Below are 5,810 nucleotides of genomic sequence, written 5' to 3' on the forward strand. Positions count from 1 at the left end.
CGCCGCAGCCTCAGCCCGAGGGGTGGGGCCGTGACGTCACCGCCCCCGCGGCCCCCGCGCCCGGCCGGCACTGCGAGCCCCTGTCCCGACGGACTCACAGCGTCCTGTGACCTGCACGGACCCCTCCTGCACGCAGCACGTTAAGATGCCTATTGACCCCTGTCTAGGTCTGAAGACGAACACATTCGTATGACGTATTCCAGCATTTTCCTTGGCCTCAGGGCTCCCGTTCTTTTCTTCTGAGTTTTAAACGGATTGACTACGTTTTTGTCTCATTTACAAATGAACGTTCGTGAGCTCATTTGTAAATAGCCGTCGCGTGCCCTAAGCGCCGTGGGTCACTGCACCGCGCTCACTGCTCACCACGTTCCTCAGGTGCCCGCCCTGTGCCAGGCGCTGCTCCAGGCACTGAGGACACGGCAGTGACCAAGAGTGACAAAGCTCCTGCCCCCGTGGAGTGACGTTTTAGAGAGGAAAATACACAGCAAACAAGACAAATAAATACAGAACAACCCCTTGAAAGGACACAAAACTTCAGTCAGAAGGAATAAATTCAAGAGCTCTGTTGTTGTGCATCGCGGTGACCATAGTTAATAATATCGTGTATGCTTGAAAATCGCTGACAGTAGACCTTAAGTGTTCTCATTACCAAAAATAAGTACATGAGGCATTGCATGTACTAAATAGCCCGCTTTAGCCAGTCTACAACGTATACATATAGCAAAACATCATGTTGTATGCAATAAACATACACAACTTTTACTTGCTTATCAATTGAAAAAAAAAGATAGTGACTCCCCAGAGAAGGGGGTTAGGGAGTTACAACGTATACATATAGCAAAACATCATGTTGTATGCAATAAACATACACAACCTTTACTTGCTTATCAATTGAAAAAAAAAGATAGTGACTCCCCAGAGAAGGGGGTTAGGGAGTGCGGGGCTGGGAGGGGGGGGTGGCGTTGCAGTTTTAAATTGGATTATTAATAAGCCCTCACCTAGAAGGTGACATTTGAAGAAAGCCTTGGAGGAGGAGAGGGGGCCAGGCAGAGGAAAGAGCATGTGCAAAGGCCCTGGGGTAGGAGTGAGTGGCTGAGTCAGATGATGACAGATCGGATGATTATACAGCCTGCAGTGAAACCGTGACCACAGGAGGTGCTGCAGAGCGGAGGCACGTGGCTCTGTGAACGTTTATAACAGGGAGACTGGACCCTGTGGGGAGGGTTGAGGGTTCCTTGAGGAAGTGACACTTGACAAGTGCACTGATGGCTGAGCAGGAGAGCAGCGTGTTCCAGACAGCAGGTCTGTACGTGCAGCACTCTTGGGTAGGGGAGGGCTGCTGAGCACACAGCTGAGGGAGGGCCAGGGGGCTGGGATGCAGAGGCCCGAGCTGAGGAGGGGGTGGGCTGGAGAGACAGGTTGGGCCAGGCTGGGGTCCGCCTGGGCTGCTGTCATTTTCTAAGAGCAAGAAGAAGCCTGGAAGGGGAGTGGGTGACCTAAATCATACTCACATTTTGCAAAGATCATAAAGCTCAGGGTTGAGAATGGATTGGAGGGGACCAGGTGGGTGTGCCAGGTGGAGGTTACGGCATGGCCCAGGTGGCAGAGGTTGGGGTTGACATGGAGGGACAGAGTTGGTGGATTGGTTAGGTATTTAAGAGGTAAAATTAACAGGCCTTGGTGACAGACTGAAGGTGAGGGCTATGGGAAGGAGAGAAGGAGGTGCCTAGAAGTTTCCAGCTTGCGTAACCGAATGAAGGAAGGGAGACTGCGGATGGACGGAAGCAGGTGTGCGGTGGGGGGAGAGTGACAGGTTTGCTCTGGGACTTGCTGAGTTTGAGGGACCTTTGAAGCATCCAGGTCATCCTAGATACAAGGCTGGAGCTCAGACTGTCCTTTGGGAATCACCAGCACATGGAGCCACCTGAAGGCAGACTGCACCATGCATCAATAGGGGGGCGGCGGTGGCAGAAAGCCCCAGATGAAGCCATGAGGAATTCTAACAGATTCCGGCCAAGCCAGGAAGGAGCCATTAGAGAACCGGTTCTACCGTGTTTTATCTCCATAACGGAAGTAATAGTTTGAAAAAATACCAATGTGCTGTTCTATTTTCATTCATACACAAATTACCTGTCATTTAGTTAGTGGAAAGCTCACAACTGTAACTGATAAACGTGGACATCTCAAGGATTTAACGCAATAGATTATGTCTTCCTCGGGTGAACTCCACAGGGGTGTCCCTGATGCGTGGGGACTTCCATGCAGTCCCTCAGGGACCCAGGCTCCCCCATTTTGCTCTGCCCTGGTGGGTGGGGGAAGGAGCCCAGACACACCTGTGCGGGGACCAGGCTTGCAGGAGATCCAGGTCCACGCACCCTCCACTAGCTGGGACGCAGGGCCGTGGCCACACGCAGCCACTGGGAAGGCTGGGAGATGTGGCCCCCTGTGCCCGGGAGGTGGGGCTGGGGAGTGGCCGCTTCTGCTGCTTCTGTGGCTTTCATCTGCTTCAAGGGACAGGGGAGGGAGTGGGACGGGGAGATTGGGAATGCCAAGAAGACAGCAGTTAGTATCTAGTTGCTGATGTTCACAACAGGCTTTTGCAGCAAGAGAAAGGGCTTGAAATCTAGGCATTGCTGAGAAAGGAAGGAATTTTAAAAATTCCTTTGACTTTTTTTAACCTTCCAAGGTTAGAACCTTCCAAGTTTTGAACCTTCCTTTTTTGACCCGTCCAGGGACAGATCAGAGGGTGATATTTCTCCCCCTGTGTAGACAAGATCTCCCTTGTGATGTCAACAGGTCTAATCAGGAGACCAGAGTCGAAGGCGGTTGACAGAACATGAAAGAAACACAGGAGAAGCCCACCCCTCAGCTCCCTGGGCGCTGTAGGGAGGCAGGCAGAGCTGGGATGGAGGAAGGAGGTTGAGGGGCTTCCCCAGCTACCTTCTGGCTCGGGCCCTGCCCTTGTCCCAGGAGGAATTTGTTCTGGGCAGAGCTGCCCCGCACCAGTGTGGTGGCTGCAGCCTGGCTGGGGGAGTCGAGCAGTGTACTGGGTCTCCTTTGCCCGGTGAGGCTCCCTCGGCTCCCAGTCGGGGCTCCGGTGCTCCGATACAGAGCTGAAAGCTGCAATGGCCCTATGGGGTGAGGGGATACCCTGATGGGGGACCCTGAGCCTTATTGTGGGAAGGATGGCCAGGTCAGGAGGCCGGAGGAAACTGTGGCAAAGAGACCCAGTGGGGTATATGGGGCCAGGCAGGGCCACAGAGTAGCAGGATCCCCACTAGCTTCACAGCAGGATCCCAGGAAAACAAAGGTCCACCAAATCCCAGAAGCCCTAAAGTGCACGCAGGTGACCAGCACACAGCCAGGTGCGCCTGCCCCCAAACCAGGAGGTCACATGAGCCCCCGCCCACTCCCCTAGCTGCATCCTCGAGAAGAAAAGAGGATGAAATGGAAATGCAAAGTCAGACCCAGAATAATTGTGCAAAGCTGCTGGGGCTCCAACAGTTCAGAGGAAAGCCAGTGTGGCCGTCACCTGCCATCCCTGGGTGTCCACAAGGTGGTGGAAGAGGCCCACCTTTCCTGGGCTGGAGCAGAAAAAGGAAAGAGGTTGTCCTTTTTAAGCATTTTCTGACCTTGCAGGGATTCTTGGTTCTAAGGCTGGATTTTTCTTTTTTCTTTGTAAAGACACTTCTGTGAAACACGGATCCATGTAGTTTTTTTATTGATAACATTATTTTTAATAACGGATCTTGAGCTAGGCACTGTGTTAAGGTTTTTATGTACTTTAACCTTGTGTAATCTTTAAGAAATGAACATTATCCCCCCCCCCTTTTTCTTTTTTTTTTTGACCCAGAAGCCTGAGACTTGGGGAGGGTAAGGCCATGCGGTAGTCGGGGTTGGAGCAGGATTCAAACCTGGGACTGCAGGACTCAGAGGCTAGCACCCTCTGGCAGTGGTGGTGGGAGAGCCTCCCATGCTGTGTTTTCAGTCCTTCCTGGGGTCATTCAAACATTCCTGCAGCAATTCTTTATGGGGCACCTGCTCTCCACCAGGAGATGGGATTGAGTCAAGGAAACCACCCCAAGACCTCACAGCCTTGGCTCCGTCCTCCCTTCTCAGTCTCCACCTAGAGACTGCTGCTGTCCTGTCTTCTCTGGCCACCTCTGCACATCCGGTTCCCTGTCTTAGAAATGTCTCAACTGGTCAGGGGAGCTGCCTTCAGGCTCCTAGTTCAGAAGATCTGGGCAGCGACAGAGCCCCAGGGATGTGTGTGTGCACATGCATGTGTGAAAAGTGTGTGTTACACAATGTAGAGAAAGATGCCTTCTCTCACACTGTGCAGAGTGAACGAGTCAGTGGTGACTCCAGTTAACATTGCTTTCCACTCTTCGGGGTAGCCTCTGTGGGTCTGATGTGCCCTCCACGCACGCATGCACACACACACACACACGCGCGCATATGCACGTGCACACACATGTATGCATGCACGCACACACTACTTCTACCATCACAGCTCCTCCTGGTTAAAACCCAGGTTTGTTTCCATAGGAAAAAAAGTCACAAAATTACAGTCCTCAAGTTACACAGCCTTGCGGACTCCAGAAGGACAAGACCATCTGACTTCTCGCAGCCTCCTGGCAGAGAGCCAAGCACCTGGGCGACACTCGAGTACATTTATCCGATCTGCATAGAATGGGCTCAGTTGAAGTTGTGCTGTTAGACCTGTGCACACCCGGGTTCATCATGGGTTAAAGCAGATTGTTACGGGCTGGCCTGGGAACTCCATCATATTATTTCTGCAGGAAAGTTGAACTCTGATTTCCAAACATATGCCGTCCTTAATAAAGCGCCTGTGGAACCACAACCCAGACTTTAGATCTTCTAGAAGAGTGGGACAATGGGGAGTGAGAACTTAGTGTCATGGTTGAAATCTGAGCTGAGCCTGAGCAAGAACTCAGGCAGATGTCAGGCAGTGCTAGAGCAAAAGCGTGCTGGGGCTCAGAATCCTACAACCCAGGCAGTGAAATCCAGGCGTGGTTGGCACCCAGGGCAGCCATGGACTTCTTGTCTGTGTCAGGCAGATGTCAGGCAGTGCTAGAGCAAAAGCGTGCTGGGGCTCAGAATCCTACGACCCAGGCAGTGAAATCCAGGCGTGGTTGGCACCCAGGGCAGCCATGGACTTCTTGTCTGTGGTCTGGATTGGAGCCTCACTGGGGCACAGGGTTGCTGGATAAAATACAGGATGCCTAGTTACATCTGAATTTAAGATAAACACAGAATCACTTTTACATGGAAGTACGATACGATCCAGGCAACATTTTTCACTCCTGTATTTTGGTTTGTTGCATCCGGTAACCCTATCGGGACAGCTCCTGGAACCAGGCAGAAGAGGCCACACCAGGGAGCCTGAGGCCCTTGTCGATGACATCCCAAAGGCTCAGGCTGCATCTCAGTGCCTGGGAGCTGGCCTCCAGCAACCTTCACTTTGGTTTGCTGCTCACCTGCGAGAATACTCAACACCCAGCATTCACGGAGAAGTCCCAGCTAAACTCTGCTTTGGTCTTGGGAGAAGAGATTGCCGGACCAGACATCATCTTTAAAGTTCGAGTGACTTTTGTGCGTGATCTATTTATTCAATTTACTAAAATTCTGAATCTACAAAAAGCAGAGCTTTCTGAACACTTAATCACTAGTTAGGCAACTAATAAATTTGAAACTTGTAACATTTTCAAATTATTTTAATATTTTTATCTTAATAGCTGTCATGAATGATTAAACTTTTAGAATATGAAATATCACACAAAGTGCAC

The sequence above is a fragment of the Galeopterus variegatus genome, unplaced genomic scaffold (assembly GCF_000696425.1).
Source record: "Galeopterus variegatus unplaced genomic scaffold, G_variegatus-3.0.2 Scaffold3082, whole genome shotgun sequence".
In the NCBI taxonomy this organism is placed as follows: Eukaryota; Metazoa; Chordata; class Mammalia; order Dermoptera; family Cynocephalidae; genus Galeopterus; species Galeopterus variegatus.